The sequence below is a fragment of the Polypterus senegalus genome, chromosome 7 (genome assembly GCF_016835505.1).
Source record: "Polypterus senegalus isolate Bchr_013 chromosome 7, ASM1683550v1, whole genome shotgun sequence".
Taxonomy (NCBI): Eukaryota; Metazoa; Chordata; class Cladistia; order Polypteriformes; family Polypteridae; genus Polypterus; species Polypterus senegalus.
In genome coordinates this window covers 153,951,866-153,973,818 of record NC_053160.1, presented here as the reverse complement: position 1 = coordinate 153,973,818, position 21,953 = coordinate 153,951,866, and positions in this window count along the sequence as shown.

The window sequence follows — 21,953 nt, the reverse complement described above, 5'->3', positions numbered from 1 at the left end:
GCAGCGCTACCACTGCGCCACCGTGTGGCCTCGGATTATTTTTCAATTTAAATAAAAAAATTCACATAATTATTATTTTGTATTACTCTGTTGATGATGTCATATCAGCACCATTTTGAGATTACTTCATGTCCACAGCCAATTTGTTTTTAGCAACGAGTTTCATTTTATGTTTGACGGTGTCTGACGTCACAATTACTGATAGAATCTCAGCATTGCTGCTTTCCAAGGTTTGAGATTCGATTTTGAACCAAACTCTGACCGTTTCTAGCAATTTGGGGCAAAGGATTTTCAGTCAGGGCCTTTTGATTTGCTGTGACTTATATAAAGCACTTACAGTGGGATGCAAAAGTTTGGGCAGCCTTGTTAATAGTCCTTATTTTCCTGTATAAATCATTGTTTGTTACGATAAAAAATGTCAGTTAAATATATCATATAGGAGACACACACAGTGATATTTGAGAAGTGAAATGAAGTTTACACTTTCTGTAAATCCAATAAAGTGTTCTTGTCTGGCCCATCTCCTGTAACCTCATTTTGTGGTCCTTTGTTTTTAAACTCAGTCCTTCAGATTGAGCTAATCCATCTCCTGCAGCACCTGTCAACATCTTGTAGTGTCCATGGCCCAATGAATTCACTTCTGAGTGTCATGAAGTCCATGACCCAACGTATTTATCTTTACATGTCATGAAGTCCTGCTGTCACGTCAATCACTTTTAGGATTAGTCAGGCGTGCCTAATAAAGTGAACATTCCTGTTATGGCCAGTGGGGTTAGATTGGTGACGTCTGTGCTTCGTGCAGTAAAACCCTTCCTTGTCAGCCTTCTCTCACAGAACAGAGCAATAATGAAAGATGTGCCCTCCTGATTTCTTTGCACACACACACACACAATCTCCTTCATGTGTAACTCTCTACCTATCAGAGTGAGGTGGTCAAACATTGGACGTTGTGGAAGAATAATTTTAGGGTAGCATTGCATTCAGCTGAAAGAAATAGCATAAAGGGTTAATAAATGTCAGCCACCTGTTTAGGCCTATCAGGAAGTGAACAACAAAGACAAAGATGTCACACACAAAGTGAACTGGAAGATGACTAAGAGGGCAGCAGATGTCCTGTAAACAACCGGAATGGACCGTTGTTACATACACAGACATTTCAAGGGTGGTGGCTCAACCCAGAGGGTATAAGAAGAGCCAGCAACTAATAAAATAGACTTTTCTTTTATATGAGTCATTTGGGTGTAAACCAATCAGAGCAAAATGATTGCACTGTTTGACACTGCATGTAAATCCAGTTGCTTATAAAATAGACGCACACCTTGAATATTTGACCATTCTCATCATGCTCTAGTTCTCAAACTTTTGAATTTTGCGCCCCCTGCATAATATAAGATAGATGAGAATAACCCAGGATACAACTAACAAAGGTATGATACTCATGCGGTGTCGCAGTATCCTATCATTTGTATCATTTGTTCGGCTAACTTCGATGAAATATTTGCAAGTGCTTTTTATAACTGTTAAAATGCCTTGTGTGGTTTTTGGTAGTAATTCTAATCCCAAAAACAAAGAAGAAATTATTTATTCTTATTGAATTATTTTTTTATGTAAAGAAACGATTAAATTTGTTTTAATTTTTTAAATCTCGTAAACGAGGACACCGATGAAGTCAATCCGCGAAAGACGAACGTATTTTCGTCCGACAATTTTGTCAATTTGGCAATATTGGCTACGCTGCCCATGTGGTGCAGTTGCGCCGCATTATCACCTGATTTACTGTTACCTGAATGTTTGCGACAGATACCGATACGTCTCGAACTTTCTGGATTGAAAATACGCGACTATAAAAGCAGCAGCAGCGAGTCATTAGATCTATGCCTGACAAATGTTTTATTTTAATTTTAGTTATAATGCATTCGTTGTGGTTATATGCATGCAAATTTAAATTTGAAATAAAAATGTACAAAATGAATTTTGATGTCTTGTTCATTTATTCGACGTCCCCCTTGTACTACTTCAGCGCCCCGCTGCTCTAGTGGAATGCTCCCTGTTCAAGCATTAGCTGAAGATTAATGAATGACGCAATGAACGGCTTTCCTCCTGCCTGATTACTGACCAAACGCTTTTATCAGACTTGCCTCGTTAGAAGCTAAGGTTCTTTCTTTCATTAAGATGTTGAGATATGTCGACCACAAGATACACGAGCGTTTACAGTGGGAGTCAACGTGTTTAGTCCCTTCCAGCCTTTGCTGCTGCTCTGCTCTGCTCATCAGGACTCGTCTGACGTTAATGCAAGGCCTGGAGCCTAAAGGGCCCACAACTCATTTGTCACAGACTCCCTCGACATCACAACTTAAAGCATTTTTTAGAAACCCAGGAATTTTTGCAGCATTCCCACAGCAGAAACTCGGGTCGTTTGTAGTTCTTGGTCCTTTTTTAGCTCCTACACCAGCGTATGTACTTTTCATTCAACCTGGGGGTGGGACACGGGTGATGACTTGTGCTGATTGGTTCACCACAAGCACTGGCGGCATTTTACAAATCTGTTCGTAGTTTAACTTTGGAGAGTTATTGGTGAAGATTTTCAATTGCCACCTCCCTAGTGCACTGCATCGTGCCGCCTAATGAAGCGATAATCTCTTCCGTGAAGTCGCGATCGCATTGTAGCAGTAAGTTGAAGGAGTCCACCGATCACACTGTACTTTGCACCGCACCATTCTTCATGTCTACCTTGGTGGTGTCCAAGCCAGTGCTCTGCATTGAAGCAATAATTCCTCCCATGAAGTAGTGATCACTTCAGAGCAATGAAGTTTGAGGGCGGGGGGCCTCTCGATCGCACCATATCTTGTACTGCGTCACTCTTCATAGGCGCCTCCTTGGTGCACCACAACAAAACTGTAATTGACCCCAAGAATCACTTTGAAGCAATAAGGTCCCCCATAATGCTCCCAGTGACTCCTCAGTATGCTGTCTAACACTCTTTGTCGAAGCAGTAATTTCTCCTATGATGTTGGGATCACTTCAAATCAATAAGGTGGGGGGGTACCCCTTGAACTCCTAATATCGGCCCACTTTGCATCACATTACTCTTCACTGCTGCCTCCCTGGTGTGCCCTGCCATGCATCACATCACACCATCTGAGGGGTCGGAGGGGTACGTCCTGTGAACTCTTGAATGCGCGTCGCTCTTCTTTGTATGTCATATATTTTTCATAAAGGTTAAAGTTCTGCCTCACAGTAAGGAGACCCGGGTTCGTTTCCCGGGTCCTCCCTGCGTGGAGTTTGCATGTTCTCCCCATGTATTCGTGGGTTTCCTCCCACAGTCCAAAGACATGCAGGTTAGGTGGATTGCCGATCCTAAATTGTCCCTAGTGTGTGCCCTGTGGTGGGCTGGCGCCCTGCCCGGGGTTTGTTTCCTGCCCTGTGCCCGGTGTTGGCTGCGATTGGCTCCAGCAGACCCCTGTGACCCTGTAGTTAGGATATAGCGGGTTGGATGATGGATGGATGGTTAAAGTTCCTGTTGTGCAGTGAGAATGCAACACACAATGGCGGCCAGGGACCTCAAGTTGGTTCCTGAAAACGGAGATCCTGCGGTGGCCTATAGACTTCTCTTGGCTAGGAGTAATTACTTCATTGAATTCCTTCTGGAACTTTCTCTTTAAATAATGCCCAATTAATGCATTTGTTAAATTCCAGGTTGTGTGTAAAACTGTGACACTCTACATGATTCCTGGCCAGCTGCTGAGCTGACTTCCTGCTCCCTGGTGGCTCTGATTAATTGAGCTGGTGGCCCTTTGCCGATCCGCACAGGTGTTTCCATTAATTAAACGCATTACTTACGAGCCAAGGAGATGAAGTTTTAAAAGTTGGCAGCGGTTCTTTGTCAGCTCACATTTCACAGACGACAATAATGTTTTATCAGACTCGGGCAGCGAACAGATTAGTAACGCATTAGCTAATGCAGACAGCCCAGGAGAGTCTGACCGTCCAAAAGAACGAATGACGGAGACGGGGAGAGGCAAGGGAAGGAAGTGAGGTGAGCGTTCACCCATGATGGGCAAGCGGGCAAGCCAACCCCCATGGCAGCCTGGAGCAGTGGTGAGGCTCGGCATGGCTTGAACTTTGATGGACTGTACAGTCGTGGCCAAAAGTTTTGAGAAGGACACAAATATTAATTTTCACAACGTTCGCCGCCTCAGTTTTTATGAAGGCAATTTGCATCGACTCCAGAATGTTACGAAGAGTGATCAGATGAATTGTAATTAATTTCAAAGTCTCTCTTTGCCATGAAAATGAACTTAATTCCAAAAAGCCCATTTCCACTGCATTTCAGCCACAAAAGGACCTGCTGACATCACTTCAGTGATCCTCACGTTAACATGGGTGAGAGTGTTGGCAAGGACAAGGCTGGAGATCACTCTGTCATGCTGATTGAGTTAGAATGGATGGAGAGGTTCGATTGTTGTGAAGAAGGCTTCAGGGTACCTAAGAAAGTCTAGCAAGCAGCAGGACCGTCTCCTGAAGTTGATTCAGTTGCAGGATCGAGGCAGCACCAGGGCAGAGCTTGCTCAGGAATGGCAGCAGGCAGGTGTGAGTGCTTCTGCACACAGTGAGGTGAAGACTTTTAGAGGATGGCCTGGTGTCAAGAAGGGCAGCAAAGAAGCCAAGAAAAACATCAGGGACAGACTGATATTGTGCAGAAGGTACAGGGATAGGACTGCGGAGGACAGCTGGGGTAAAGTCATGTTCTCTGATGAATCCCCTTTCAGATTGTCTGGAGAAGAAAAGGTGAGCGCTACCATCAGTCCTGAGTCATGCCAACAGTAAAGCATCCTGAGACGACTCATGTGTGGGGTTGCTTCCCAGCCAAGGGAGTGGGCTCACTCACAATTTTGCCTAAGAACACAACCATGAATAAAGAATGGTACCAAAACATCCACTGAGAGCAACTTCTCCCAACCCTCCAAGAACAGTTTGTTGACGAACAGTGCCTTTTCCAGCATGATGGTGCACCGTGCTATGAGGCAAAGTGATAACTAAGTGTTTTGGGGAACAAAACATGGCCAGGAATCTCCCCAGACCTTATTTCCACCGAGAACTTGTGGTCAATCCTCTAGAGGTAGGAGAAAAACCCACACATTCTGACAAACTCCAAGCTTTGATTATGCAAGAATGGGCTGCCATCAGTCAGGATTTGGCCCAGAAGTTGATTGACAGCATGCCAGGACAAATTGCAGAGGTCTTGAAAAAGAAGGGCCAACACTGCAAATATTGACTGTTTGCACAAACTTAATGTAATTGTCAATAAAAGCATTTTAAACTTACAAAATGCTTGTAATTATACTTCAGTATACCATAGAAACATATGACCGAAAGATCTTAAAATACTGAAGCAGTAAACTTTGTGAAAACTTGTGTCATTCTCAAAACGTTTGGCCACGACTGTACTTTGAGTTTGCACTTATATTTCCCACCTTGGTGTCCTTTAAATGCTGTACTAAGTACACCATTTTCTATTTGTGACCCCTCATAAATATTTCAGGTGTCCTTACCGGTGCCCCCATTTGTCTGTTCAGCCTCAGCCAGGAGTCCACCACTCACCACTGTTACGCTAGCTGGTGGACTAACAAGAGTAGGACCAGGAGATAAGACCTCGTCAGAAGACAACAGGAGGTTGAAACCAAAAGAAATCAAATGTCGGAAGGTTAAGCGAGAGGCAAAACTCAAAGTCAAAAACAACAGCAATAAAAGGGACTGCGGAGTAATTTGATTTAGAGAATAAATATGTACAACAAAAAGGATGAGGACGAGCTCACAAGATGACCTTTTAACATGTCGTGTGCTAATCAGGGGTTCACCGACAAAAGCGCGAAGGACAAATGAGCGCAGACAAACCCGCTAATTCTTCCTACATATGCAGGGCGTGATCTTAAGGACTGTCTGCGTGCCGAGCTGATGGCATGCCGCGTCTCATAATATTGACTTCTAAAATAAACATTATTATATATGCTTTAAACTAGTAATTCATATTTAATGAAACTTTCGAGATTTTGATGGCGCGTTTTAATCGGCACTATTTTGTCGGCGCGCATATGTCTATCGCGCAAATGTCGGGTCACACTAATCAGGAGGTCGGAACTTTGAATAAATGTCCATAATAATGTGGGGCTGACCAAGCGGTGGGAGAAACAAACAGCAACGACCGTAAACAACCAAAATGGCGTCTTGGCCTTCGTCAGGCCTGGCACACACACTCTCCTGTTCTTCACAACCCGGCCTTGCACATTGCAGGTGGTCCCATTACGTTCCAGCAGAAGGTCAAACACAAAACGCTCTAACAATCCAAAAAACTTTCCAGTAATCCAAAAAACAAGTAAAAAGTCAGAAACAGGGAAAAAGAACAAAAGCACCAAGCAAACTCGAAAATCCAAAGAGACGGTAAAACAACAACACGACACACGTCACCGCTGCGCCACTGAAGCTCTAGGCGGGCTGATGATGAAAACCTGACGCTCGAGAAAAGCAACAACCATCCGATGAAAGGTTTACACTTACCTTCATTTACAGAATTTCTCTTGAAAAAATTAAAATCCACAGTCATGAGACCCCCTGATAAAAAAGATGAACCCAGCAGTTAGCTGAGGTGAATGACGAGCAGAACGGGCAAGTTTCTATTGGCACAAAGGGTCATGAAATGGACAGTAAAGTTCATCTTGTGGACAATCACGACCAGGAAGTGCCCCCTGAGACATGCCCACTAAGACTTCAAACATGTGAGACAATCCTCACTCGAATCCAATAGCAAGGAAGAAGTTAACAATAAAAGTATTTATTAAATTGAAGAGAAAAAGGAAATACAAAAAACCAACAACCACCAACTACTGAAAGGACACAAAGCATCTCCTGTATCCTGTTACTGTATTACGTAGGGCTCGGTGGGCTGCTCGCCTAAGACAGCTTGAAATCAATCAGGACAGGAAGTAATCAATGCAGACCTCAGCGTTACGTTTTGCAGTGCACCATGTGAATCGTATGTCTCTGTTATGTGCCATTTGGTGTGGGGTTTGTCAAAGCAGTGTTAATGTGGGTGATGCGCCATCCGTTAGAATGACAAATGCAATGCATTGTATTACTAAAAATGCTGATGCGCCGCCACCTTTTGACATGACAGTGACATAGCAGCCAGCTGGACACACAGACACTTTTCCTTTTGTTAAGGGGGCTAATATAAATACGTAAACTTGAAAGGTGGGATTTTCATTCTGCTGGCACTAGGAGGTGCCCTCACTCCTTATTTAGCAGGCTGGTTTTAGAATTTTTAACCTTCTCCGGAGATCCAAAAAGGGTGGTGTCTGATGGCAGGCATTGAGGAAGCTGTTGTGGAGGACAGCAGCCGATGCACAATCCCCGACGTAACGGTATCTTTCAGGATCCTAGGTATTCGTTAATTCGTTATGGGAACTCTAGTGGTCCCTGTATTGATTTTCTTGTGTATTTGGGGGTTTTTACATCAGCTTTTCACCTGATTTTTGTTTGTATATAGTTACTTAAAGTGTCTCGTTTCTGCCACCATTTTATGTGATTCTGAGCTCCTGTTGTTAGGACTGTGTCCACGTTGCTAGGGGTGTGGCCTCTGAGGTCGTGAACCTCCAATTACGACACAACGGGATAGAAGTGCACCTCCGAGTTATTTGCATGTCCGAGTTCACGGATTCCAAAACCCTCCTGCTGTCGCTTTGATGAAATACTCGTTGTGAATCTCCAGTTTCTGAACGGCTTTGGAACTTTTTTCACTGCAGATTTTGCCTCACATTTTGGCTTTGCTTGCTCGTATTTCTGGTCTTCTGTTTTCCTTCACCTTTTCTCCCAGTTAAAGAAAAGCTTTTTTTTTATTTTATTTTTTAAACCATGGCATGTAACAATCTTGCTGATGCCACTAGTTGAGATGTGTTTTGTTTCGCTAGCTGGCCTGGCACATTCAAACATGCCATACATCTTAAGCGTCATTTTGCACGATCTTCTCCCTCTCTGTTTCATTTTTTTGTAGTTTTTGTAATTGTTTTGTTTATGTTGTATTGCATACTTAGGTTGTTATTTTGAATTCTCTGAATATTTAATCATTTTATTTTAATTATTTTTAAAATGTTGTATTATTGGAGTTTTTTTGCTTTTTTTTTTGCACTGTTGGATTTTTTGTTCATGAGGACCAGGGGTTTTAAGGCTTCCCCTCTCCTTTTTTTGGCACAGGCACAGCCACACATCGTGTGCTCATGAACCTTGGGGGGTAAGCGTTATGAACCAGCAGCACAAGAGGGTGAAAACAACCAGACCAGCACTCACAAGGTCTGGAACTCAAAAGCAGGCTGCATCCCATTACGTTTGACTCCAAACTGGCAGGCTTCAAGGCCTACACTGGACCAAATGGAGTTCAAGCTTTTAAAGTTAAAAAAATAGATTTTAAATGTCACACATTTACAAATGTACCCTCCAAGGGAGAGGAATCCCACAAAAACATCTTAAAGGATAAGGCCAATGAAGAATCTTTATGAATAAAGAATTTATGTACAAAAATCGCATAATGCAACATAAGAGTAATCCGCAGCCAAATCCAGAAGCAAAATCCAAACATAGAAGCAAGAAAATCACAAAGCAACCCTCGCAATACGTCTTACTGCACCAATGACAGCGAACCTCTGAGAGAACTCAACTGCTCTGCCTGAATGTAAAAGCAGAGGGCGGTCCTTAAGTGGTGATGTCACTGTAGCCACGCCTCTGACAATTCAAGGCACAGAAGTAAACATTTTAAGAATGCAGCAAATAAATTAAAAAACATTCAATACATAAAAAAAACACGACTAATAACAAAATACACAAAATCAGATTTAACAGAACATAAAAAAACACCATAAAGTGAAAATGTACTCGAGTTAGTGGGTAGGTGGGTTACAGTCACAGTAAGCGCATCGAAATCTAAGCCTGCAGTCCATCAACACACAATTCTGTCTCATAATTTTCAATGTCGTCCATTTAAATTAAACTGCATTTCACACGTCGACCCGAGGAGCCGCTGGAGCTTTACAGATGGAGAGGAGACCCCTGGGAGGCACCTGAACGCCGGCTCAGCTCTCACTACGCGGAGATCCTGGAGCCGCGACACCACTGACTGCACGCGGAATGGAGACGAGCGACTCTGAGGCCGCTGACGCCAACGTAACAACCTGTCATGGATGAACTAAATATATGCTTTTATTTATCTGTCTCTTTATGTATATATCATTTTAGAGTTATTCATATTTTTAATGTAATTAATTAATGTTATTCATTACTGCTCTTTTGGGGTTGTTGTTTGTTTTTTTTTTTTTGGAGCCTCTGTAAAGTTTAAATTTAATTAAAATTTCCCCTGGAGACAGATAGATATATATATAATATATAATATTCTAATCTATCTATCTATTATATAGTGCCTTTCCTATCTATCTATCTATCTATCTATCTATATCTCTCTATCTACAGGTATCTATTATATAGTGACTTTCCTATCTATCTATCTATTATATAGTGCCTTTCCTATCTATCTATCTATCTATCTATCTATCTATCTATCTATCTATCTATCTATCTATTATATAGTGCCTTTCCTACCTATCTATCTATCTATGTCTGCAGAAATGCACATGCATACAGAACTCTCCAGAAGGAGTCTGCGTGAGATGAAAGAAGCGCTGACACCAGGATAAGCTGCACAAAAGGATGTCACTGATGGAGTAAAAACCAAGACTTTCATTACCAAAACCCCCCAAATCGATACCCTAATTGGCGAGCTCGCCTTTATTCTGAGCCCAGAAGGCAATTTATTGGAATCTCGGTCAGCACTGAGACGGCACTTTTCACAAGATGGGAAGCAGGAGGGCTGCATACCAGTCGGGTTCATGGGGCTCAGGCACCGATCTAAGAAAACTACAATCATATATCACCCTGCTAGGCACTATAGAAGGTAAAAGATACGGAGGGGTCAGAGCAAAGTGATGTTTCTACTAAGGACTGCTGGACCCTGCCCTTCCATTGTTCTCCTGATGGTGGTAAAAATTGGGACCTGGAGGAAGATCAAAGGGCCACTTTGGAGCTGAAGATGGGTCAGCATCATTTTTAGTTTTTATCTTTTCAAATGTCCTGAAAAGAGAAAATGTTAGCCTTTCTTGCCCTGACGCCATCCTTCCCATCCTCCCTTGCGTCCTTCCCGACATTCCTCCACTTCCGCTCCTCCCCAATAAATGGCCGCGACGCCAGGAGTCGGCGCGCATATGAACTGTTTGTTTATGTTTTGACCTGTTTTTTTGTGTACAATATACGGGCCGGAAAACCCCAACCCTTGCTACTGTCTCTCTCGGTCCTTTACAAGTGGCGAGTCGGCAGGATAGAGATCCCGGAATGACGGAGGGACAGGACCTGAACACCGTGCTGCAGGAATGAACGCCCAGCTCCAGGCCCTGCAGCAAGCGCAAGCCGCTACCAACCGGGAGCTGGAGGCCACGAAGGCCAGGTTAGTGGAAGCCCAACGGGCGAGACCAGACCCCCAGGCAGCCGCCTCCTATGGTCCGATGGGGCCTTCGAGGACGCCGATGCCTACCTGGGCATGTTTGAGAGGACGGCCACCGGACGAGTGGCAGCGGTCCGAGTGGGCGCCCATCTTGGCGCCATACCTAAAGGGACCGCTGCGGCCTATTATGACCTCCCTGAGGAGGAGGCCGCTAATTACGACCTCCTCAAGCCCGAAATATTGGCCCGCTACGGCATTAGCCCGGCCAGCAGGCGTCAATGGCGGAACTGGGTCTTTGACCCGAAAAGCCCTTCGCGCCCAGGCGCTCGAAGTTCTGGGGCAAGATGGGCCGCTGGCTACGGCCAGAGAGCCCGACGGGCGGAAAGTCGTCGAGCGGGTGGCCTGTGAAGGCCTGGTCAATGCAATGCCCAGTTCCCTCGCCCAGCAGGTCCGGGGCACGCCTATCAAACATGTCGGGCCTCCTCGACGCCCTGGAGCGCCAGTTGGCGGTCCTCCGACTTGGGGGTCAGAAAAGCCTGCTCGCGGGAACCGCAGGGACGGGCGGCCACCCCGAGCCCTCGGCGCTGCAGAAGCGCCAGCCAGAGCCAAGAGAGGCCGGGTCCGCCGCGCTTTTTCAAGTGTGGCGAGACCGTCCACCTGCTGCCAAACTGCCCCCATCACATCGCCCCGGAGCCTATGGACTGCAGCTGGACATCACGGAGAGGTATTGTACCCGCCGCATCCCTTGGCGAGTCCAATCACGGGAGTGGTGTTGCTAAATGGGCACGCCGTGGTGGCTTTGTTTGATTCCGCAGCAACATTACCATTGTTGCTCGCCGTTTCGTCTTACCGCAACAGTGGTTAAAGCAGCATTTGTTGGTTACCTGTGTACATGGGGGGACTAGGTCATATCGTTCCGCTCACTGCTATCTTACCTGGAAGGGGGAACCAATCCAAATGACGGTCGCTGTGTTACCTGACCCCCCCTTCCCAGTGATCTGGGACAAGACTGGTCTAAAAAATCAGCGGTAAGCCATTAGCCTCCGGGGCCTCGTTGGATCTTGTCATGAGGGGAAAAGGCACCCTCCCGCGGCCTCCACGCCTGCACAAGGGCAGGCCCTATGGGCGCTGGTGTCTCGGGGACCTTCCGTGGCTACGGACCTTGACCCGAAGATTCCGCGGAGAAGGGACTAGCCAGGAACTCTTCCCGGCCCAGGCCCCAAGACCCTCTCGGCGGCCTGGACCATCAATTTCGGTCCACGCCGCCTCCTTTAAGAGGGAGCAGTGGAATGATGACTCCCGCGCTTTGCCCGAATGCGATTGTTCTGCCTAACAGCTCGACAGCGGACGGATCCACACCGGGAACCCTTCTTTGTCCTTGAAATGATCTGTTGTACCGGTGGCTACCCATGAGGCGAGGTGCGGAAGTTGTTGCTAATTCAGCGTACCTTCCGGGCGGAGATATGCGAGTTGGCACATGCTCACCTCCTAGGCCCACCTCGGGCCGAAAAACACTGGAGAGGATTAAGCCCGCTTTTACTGGCCTGGGATCAATGAGGAGGTCCGCGAGTTCTGTCAATCGTGTCCGGAGTGCCAGCCCCGCCAGATTCCTAGGAGGGACCGTGCTCCTCTAGTCCCTATTCCCCTCGTGGACATCCCTTTGAAAGGATAGGGGTCGATTTGGTGGGACCCTGGAGCCCTCAACCCGTGGCCACAAGTATATCCTAGTCATGGTGGACTATGCCACCCGGTACCCAGAGGCGGTTCCCCGCGCCCGCTAATACTAAAAGCATCGCACGGAACTGGTTAACTTGTTTTCACGCGTGGGCATACCCAAGGAGGTCCTCACGGACCAGGGTACGCCCTTCACTTCGGATACGCTCAAGGAGGTGGCCAAATTACTGCAGATAAAGCACCTGAAAGCGTCAGTCTATCACCCGCAAACTGACGGGTTGGTGAGCGATTTAATCAGACGCTTAAGCAGATGCTCCGCAAGGTAGTCAGCGCTGACGGCAGGAACTGGGACCAGCTCCTCCCGCCGTGCTTTTGCCTACCGGGAGGTACCCCAGGCCTCTACGGCTTCTCCCTTTTGAATTACTATACGGGCGACAACCCCGGGGAATCCTCGACATCCTAAAAGAAGGCTGGGAGGCCGAGGCTCTTCCCTCCTCTAATATTTTGAGTACGTGCGCAACTGCGCCATCACTCACAAAGATCAGGCCCCTCCTAAAAGAGCACGTGACTCGTGCGCAAGCAGCGCAGGCCGGTGTTACAACCGCAACTCCGTCCTCAGGGAGTTCCGCCGGGGACCGAAGTTATGGTGCTCGCCCGACCTCCCACTCGAAGCTGCTCGCCACTGGCAAGGGCCTTACGAGGTTAAGGAGAGAAAGGGACTCGTCGACTATTTGGTAAACAGCCCAACCGTCGACCGAAAGTGAGAGGATCTATCATGTCAACCTGTTAAAGCCCTGGAGAGATAGAGAGGAGCTCCCCAGCTCCCGTAGGTCACTCTCCCTTTTCGCAAGCACAACTGCCCTTAACCTCGGCGAAGAGCTGACCCCCAAGCAGCGGCAGGAGTTAGCCCAAACACTCCGAGCCATCCCCGAGGTAGTGAGCGAGTCACCCGGCCGGACCGCGCTGATTGAGCACGATATAGTCACGGAGCCCGGGTAATCGTCCGGGAGAGGCCCTACCGACTCCGGAGGCAAAACGCGCAGAGGTCGAACTGGAGGTGAAACGTATGTTGGACATGGACATAATTGAAGAGAGCCATAGTCCCTGGTCCAGCCCTATTGTCCTCGCCTCCAAGCCAGACGGCTCCTGGAGGTTCTGTAATGACTTTAGACGCCTGAATCAGATCTCCAAGTTCGATGCCTACCCCATGCCCCGCATTGACGACCTCCTTGAGCGGCTGGAGTACGGCTCGATATCTGACTACCCTTGACATGACAAAAGGGTATTGGCAAATTCCTTTAACGGCATCCGCAAAGGAGAAAACGGCCTTTAGCACCCCTAGCGGGCACTGGCAGTACAAGGTCCTCCCATTTGGGCTGCACGGGCCCGGCGACCTTCCAACGCCTGGTAGATAGAGTGCTGAGCCCACCAGTCCTATAGCGCCGCCTACCTGGATGACGTTGTCATCTATTCCGCACCTGGGAGGAGCATCTACTGCAGGTCGCAGCTGTCCTCCTAACACTGGCTAAAGCCGCCTCCGCATAAACCCCGGAAGTGTTTTTGGATTAAAGGAGGCCAAATATTTAGGCTACCTCGTGGGACAAGGACAGGTGCGCCACAGAGCTCCAAAGTTAAAGACATCTTAGAATGGCCCGTCCGAGTACCAAGAAACAGGTGCAGGCTTTCTTGGGGCTTGCGGGTTACTACCGCCGGTTTGTTCCCGTTTCTCCAAAGAGCAGCACCCTTGACTGACCTGACAAAAGGGCGCCCCTATACGTGGTGTGGACCGACAAAGCAGAACAGCGCTCAGTGACCTAAAGAAGGCCCTAACGCCGGCACCTGTGTTACGGACGCCCGATTTTGGGCTCCCGTTTATTCTCCAGACCGACGCCGGACACAGGCCTGGGTGCCGTGCTGAGCCAAAGCGTCGATGGTGTCGAGCACCCTGTGATGTACCTTAGCCGAAACTGATGGACCGGGAGACCCGGTACGCGGCAGTGGAGAGGGAGGCCTTGGCCATTAAGTGGGCAGTGACCCACCTCCGGTACTACCTGCTGGGTCGCGAGTTCGCTCTGGTGACTGATCACGCTGCACTTCAGTGGATGTCCCTGCACAAAGAGTCGAATCCGCGGGTCACCAGGTGGTTCCTGGACTTACAGCCGTATAAGTTCACTGTCACTTATCGGCGGGCACCCTTCAGGCCAATGCCGATGCCCTCTCTCGTATTCACGACCTCTCGGTTAGGTCCGCCCGACCTGACGGTCCTGGGCTAAGGGGGATCGTCACGCACGCCTTGAGTAGGAGGCAGCGGATTGATTCGACGCACCTGGGAAACCACTCCGCCAGGGAATGGTGGGGTATTAACTTTCTCCCTCTGCTTCCTCATAGGAAAAAAGACCTTCCTGCACCATAGGCATGGATGACCGCAGTGCATACTTCCGCCCTTCCTCCGCCATCTTGCCCTGACGTCATCCTTCCCATCCTCCCTTGCGGTCCTTCCCGACATTCCTCCACTTCCGCTCCTCCCCAATAAAATGGCCGCGGCGCCAGGAGTCGGCGCGCGATATGAACTTTTGAGTTTATAGTTTTGACCTGTTTAATTTTTGTGTACAATATACGGGGCCGGAAAACCCCAACCCTTGCTACTGTCTCTCTCGGTCTTTTACACCTTATAAAATGCTGGCACCCGCATCCAAGTAAAGCATTAAACAACTAAACAAGCTACTGACACCAGCATCTTCTGAGCTCAGTGTGGCCATTACAAGCACAGAATCCCACCTGCAATGAACACAGGAGAACACGAGAGGAAGCAGGCAGACCCCTGGTAGTAGAAGTCACATTTATTGTAGTATTAATTGTTATAATCAGTCATTTTGATTGAGTAGTTGTAGTCGTATTATCCATAGTAGTAGTAGTGTTTATTGTAGTGTCATAGTTGTATTCATTGCAGCAGTTCTAGCTCAATTACTCAGTAATGTTTAATGTAGTACTTGTATTAACTGTATGGGCGCCTGACCGACAGAGACTCACACTGGAGGCATATATAAAAATAAATAAACTTTTATTTTTCTTCACCTGTGGGACATGTCTTCCCTGTAATCCCCACAGGCACAACACAGTCCCAAAAGACACAAACGAAACAGCACAACACTCTCCTTTCACACCACCACTTCTCCTCCAAGCGTAGTTCTCCTCCTCCTGACTCTGGCCACTCAGTGGTGGCTGCTGGCCCCTTTTATAGTCCACCCGGGTGTGGTGAATGCCCTGTCCATACGGGCTCAGGAGTCCCAGCTGCAGCACCCCCTGGCAGTGCCTGCGGGACCCAACAGGTCAGATTATCTCGGGGCACAACGTGAGTTACCACAGCTATGCTGATGACACACAGTTGTACTTATCAATAGCTCCTGATGACCCCGATTCTATTGATTCACTAACAGAATGTCTGACTTGTATCTCAGAATGGATGAATAGTAATTTTCTCAAGTTAAATAAAGAGAAAACAGAAATTTCAATGATTGGCAATAATAGATATAATGAAGTTATTAGAAATAAACTGGATACATTAGGATTAAAAGTCAAGACGGAGATAAAGAACTTAGGGGTAACCGTTGACTGTAACCTGAATTTTAAATCGCATATTCATCAGACCACTAGGACAGCATTTTTTCACTTAAGAAACATAAGTAAAGTTAGACCTCTTATATCATTGAAAGATGCTGAGAAATTAATTCACACGTTTGTTTTCAGTTGACTAGATTACTGTAACGCACTCCTCTCAGGACTACCCAAAAAAGACATAAATCGTTTGCAACTAGTGCAGAATGCAGCTGCTAGAATCCTAACTGGGAAAAGAAAATCCAAATACATTTATCCAGTTTTGATGTCACTACACTGGTTACCTGTGTCATTCGGAATTGACTTTAAAATACTGCTTATGGTTTATAAAGCCTTAAATAATCTCGCTCCATCATATATATCGGAATGTCTGACACCTTATATTCCAAATCGTAACCTCAGATCCTCAAATGAGTGTCTCCTTAGAATTCCAAGAACAAAACTTAAAAGAAGTGGTGAGGCGACCTTCTGCTGTTATGCACCTAAAATCTGGAATAGCCTGCCAATAGGAATTCGCCAGGCTGATACAGTTGAGCACTTTAAAACACTGCTGAAAACACATTACTTTAACATGGCCTTCTCATAACTTCACTGTAATCTAATCCTGATGCTCTGAATGTTCAATTCATTATCATTACTATTCATGGTGGCTCCAAAATCTGCACTAACCCTACTCTCTCTTCTGATCTTTTTCCGATTTTCTGGGGTGGTGACCTGCGCCACCTCCACCTACTCAACAACAACATTTCTTTATAGAGCACATTTTCATACAAAGCTCAAAGTGCGACATCACCGAGCAGTTCCTACATTGATGGATTAAAAGCCAGAAGTCTACGTGACCATCATCATCAAGTCCTTCTAAGAGAACCCTGAATACAAAGAGGACTGATTGAGCTCATTTACGTTAGGTAGATTGCCTAGAGGAGGCTGGGTGGTCTTGTGGCCTCTGAACCCCTGCAGATTTTATTTTTTCTCTCCAGCCGTCTGGAGTTTTTTTTGTTTTTTCTGTCCTCCCTGGCCATCGGACCTTACTTTTATTCCATGTTAATTAGTGTTGTCTTATTTTAATTCTTACTTTGTCTTTTTTCTCTTTCTTCATCATGTAAAGCACTTTGAGTTATATTATTTGGATGAAAATGTGCTATAGAAATAAAAGTTGACGTTTTTTGTTGTTGCACCCAACTCCTATTCCCATGGAGCCCTGCGGGAAACCGAGGCACCGCTCCAGCCCAGGGGGGCGACCAACTAATGTCCGGGGGAGGTGTTGCAAAGTCCATGGCTGCTCCCCCTGAACATATATATATACTGAAGGGGCGTCCCAGCCGGGCATGAACCCCGGCCGTCTGCCACAACTGCTATACTCGTGATTGTATTTGTTGTAGTGTAGTATTTGTAGCCGTGTTAATCAGTACTAGCAGTGTTAGTATTAATTGTGGCAGTTGTTAGAGTAGTAGTTATCGTAGCTGTCGTAGTCCTATTAACTGTAGAATTCATATTAATCATAATAGTAGTAGTAGTATTTATGGGAGTAATCATAGTGGCACTAATTTTTAGCGTCATAATTGTATTATTTTTACTATGTCAGTAGCTGTAGTAGTATTAATTGTAACTGTTGTAATAGTCTTAACTATCGGAATTGTATTAATTGTAGAAGTTGCAGTAGCATTACTCTTACTAGTAATAGTATAAATCATACTAGTCATAACTCTATTAATTAGAATAGTAATAGTGGTAGTATTTATAGTAGTAATCACAGTACTATTCATTTTTATTGTCGTACTTGTATTTATAGTATTAGTTGTAGTCGTATTAACTGTAACAGCAATATTAATTGTAGTAGTCATAGCAGAATCAATCATAGTAGCGACACCAGTATTAATCATAATAGCAGTAGTATTTATTGTAGTGATCGCAGCGTAGTATTAATTGCACTAGTTGTTGTCACATTACTTGTTGCCAGTGTAGCTGTATTAATCGTAACAGTAGCAGTAGTGTTTATTTATTTATTAGTGTAGTAATATTATTTCTCATAGTCAGAGTTGCATTTATTGTAGTATTAACTGTAGCCGCTGTAGTAGCATTAATCTTAATAGTTGTAATCGTATAAATCGTAACAGCTGTAGCCATGTTAATCATAGTGGTAGTCGCAGTAGCATTAATCATAATAGGTGCAGTTGTATTAATTGTAGCCATATTAGTCATAAGAGTGCTGGTCCAGTTCCTCCCTGTAACTCACCACTTGACCCTGACAAGCTCACTTGACCCACCTGGGCTCCCCTTTAAAACAAGAATATACTTTAAATACCCGCATTGCGCCTGACATTGTGAGTTAACGTCGATCTGCCATACTGTGAGAAGGTCAACGTGAAGTCACTCAAGTTAAGACGTGGAGTCCCACGTGGAGGTCTAACTTTGGGGTCTTCAGCAGAAGGTGCAGATTCCAGGCGCTGCCCTACTGGACATCCAGTGGAGGATGAATTGATGTCAACATGCAGGAAGGCTCCATTGGATCACACGCCCTGGCTGTGCTCCTTGGCTTGCTTCTCCATGGTACATGAGGCTCCTTACTCAGCACCCAAGGGCACAGTGAACAGGCCCCCTTATTACCAGCTCGATATTCAGATTTGATTCCTTGGTATCTAAACTGGCTGTAAATTATCCACCGTTATATTAGTAAAGAAGGAGTTAGGATGAGCAGCACACACAATTCCAATATGGTGGAAGGACTCTAAGAGACCAATAAAACAGGCCAGGGCCCCCCAAAGGCCTAACCTATAGTGACTGTAAAGAAGTCAGCCAGTCTGGAAAGCAGATGTGCGACACATGAGAAAGAATGGAGTCAGAGCTAAGAGAGTGTCAAAGCCAAACGTCAAAAAGAGAGAACGCCAGAGCCAAATCAGAAACCAAAAGGGCAGACCTTTGTTTCAATAATCAGTAGCCAACATTTCAAGGAAACTCAGTCGCTAGGTTTGGTCCAATCTTGGATACAAGAGAATGTTTTGGGGGGGGATTTTATACTGGTGAACCAATGACATCACAAATGGCACAGCCCTGGTGCATCACGGGAGAATTGCTATGAAAATGGATGACACAAAATACAAAAAGTGGCAAAATTCATTGTCAAACCAAAATGACATTAAAAAAGATGGCAAAAAGTAATCGGCTTCATCACCGAAGCTGTAAGTAAAGTTCTGACTGCAGGATTGGTTTCCTTGGGTATTAAAATTGTGAAAATGACAAAAATTAAGAAAATGTAAAAAGAAACTCAAATCACAACATCACCCAAGGCAGCCTGACCTAAAACTCAGCAGACAGGCTTCAGGTTATGTAGGCCCAAACAAAAAAAAAAGAAGAATCTGGTTTCAAAAGATTTTTAAATGTCACAAAATATGAAAATACAAATACAGTGATCCCTCGCTATATCGCGCTTCGACTTTCGCGGCTTCACTCTATCGCAGATTTTAAATGTAAGCATTGTCTAAATATATATCACAGATTTTTCACTGGTTCACAGATTTCTGTGGACAATGGGTGTTTTAATTTAGGTTACATGCTTCCTCAGTTTGATTGCCCAGTTGATTTCATACAAGGGACGCTATTGGCGGATGGCTGAGAAGCTACCCAGTCAGAGCACGTATTACATATTAAATAAAACTCCTCAATGATATACGATATGCTTACCGTGCGGTGCTTCGCACACTTGAAAGTCCAAACAGCACGTATTGATTTTTGTTTGCTTTTCTCTCTCTCTCTGCTCCTGATGCTCACTCTTTTAAAGAAGAAGATATGTTTGCATTCTTTTAATTTTGAGAAAGAACTGTCATCTCTGTCTTGTCATGGAGCACAGTTTAAACTTTTGACTAAAGGGTGTTATTTCATGTCTCGAGGGCTCTAATAATGTTAAAAAACGTATTTAGAAGGTCGTAAACAGGTTTTCTGTGCTCTAACTGCAAAAATATTCGATTTATAAATAAGGAATCCTACTTTGCGGAAATTAATTTATCGCGGTAGAGTCTGGAACGGATTAACCGTGATAAACGAGGGCCGACTGTAAATGGGAGAGGAACCATAAAAACCCCTACTTTGAGAGACAAAAAAACAAAAAACAAAAGAAGAACAGTCCTAACTGGCTGATAATTCTCAGTGGTGCACAGTTTCTCCTACTCTTAAGGGTGAGTGAAAGCAGTTTATCAAATTTCCAAATTCAGGACACAACTGTTAACTTCACCAGAATTTAGGAGAGCTTGTGGACTTGTGGGCTGTCATCGCTCGCTAGAAGCTGCCAGAAGATGGTATTCAGGCCGGGATTGGCACACACATCACAGGAAAGGCAGAACGCTTTGGAAACGCTGGACACCAATGAACTTGGACAAGATGACAGTGATGGAATAACATGCACAACAAGTCTTTTCTACATGGAGAAGCCATGCAGTTCAAGTGTTGGTAACACTTTGGCTGCAGGGAAAATACAGCTTGGCAATGGTGAGGATCTGAGTTTGTCACAGCCAAGCACTTCTCAGATTTTGCACCAGTCCTTGGATGTCCTTACAATGTGTGAGGTTACAAACAGGTTTACACATCTGCCCACCAGTCCGTGCAAGGTTGTGTTAAAGTAAGCCGCATTCATACAAATCACCATGCATATAAAGACCATTGGCTCAAGTGTGGATCAGCACGCGTGTATGAGAATCACAAGCGACATCAGCATCGACACACAGGTGCACTGTAGTAGCCAGCAGAATAACCTGAAGGTAGGTGGGGCTGGATGGTTGATTGACAGTGAAATGTTGACACTGAGCTCTGTATTGCAGAAACCCCTGGAATATTCACATTAAAGCTAAAAGTCCAAGAAGGTTCAAGAAGGTGGGCGGAGACTTGTAGGGCCTTAAATAAAATCCTACTGAGTCCTGCAACCACCAGATCTTCCTTGCGCCCCTCGCCAACCATGGCATCACTGGGACTGCCCTTGGGTGCTCTAAATTCTACCTCTTGGACAGATCCTACCGTGTGTATGTCCTGGCGAGGAGAGATGTCAAGGGTGCACCATGTAAGCTCAGGGTTGCTCCAATGATTAGTGCTGTGCCCTCTGTCTCTTCTGGGACCCCTTCACTTGGTCCTATCATCAAGTCCCATGGTTTTCCTTATCAGTGCTATGCTGATGATGTGCAGCTCTACCTGTCACTCCCTCAGATCTCTGCAAGTCTCAATGAGACCTGGGTGAAGGAGCGCCATCTCCAGACCTTCTTGTTATCTCAGCTCATCTGTTTAACTTGGCTCACTGTAACTAACATCCACAAAGTCGGTTTGCAGCCCTGAGGTGTTGATTGTTGACCAGCTGTCCTTCAAGGACCATGTTGCTGTGGTCTCTTGGCCTTGCAGTTTCACCTTATAAAATATCCAATAGCGGCTCTTATTACAGTGGTGGGAAAAACTATTTGCCCCATTCCTGATTTCTTATTCTTTTGCATGTTTGTCACACAAAATGTTTCTGATCATCAAACACATTTAACCATTAGTCAAATATAACACAAGTAAACACAAAATGCAGTTTTTAAATGATGGTTTTTATTATTTAGGGAGAAAAAAAAAATCCAAACTTACATGGCCCTGTGTGAAAAAGTAATTGCCCCCTGAACCTAATAACTGGTTGGGCCACCCTTAGCAGCAATAACTGCAATCAAGCGTTTGCGATAACTTGCAATGAGTCTTTAACAGCGCTCTGGAGGAATTTTGGCCCACTCATCTTCGCAGAATTGTTGTAATTCAGCTTTATTTGAGGATTTTCTAGCATGAACCGCCTTTTTAAGGTCATGCCATAGCATCTCAATTGGATTCAGGTCAGGACTTTGACTAGGCCACTCCAAAGTCTTCATTTTGTTTTTCTTCAGCCATTCAGAGGTGGATTTGCTGGTGTGTTTTGGGTCATTGTCCTGTTGCAGCACCCAAGAGCGCTTCAGCTTGAGTTGACGAACAGATGGCCGGACATTCTCCTTCAGGATTTTTTGGTAGACAGTAGAATTCATGGTTCCATCTATCACAGCAAGCCTTCCAGGTCCTGAAGCAGCAAAACAACCCCAGACCATCACACTACCACCACCATATTTTACTGTTGGTATGATGTTCTTTT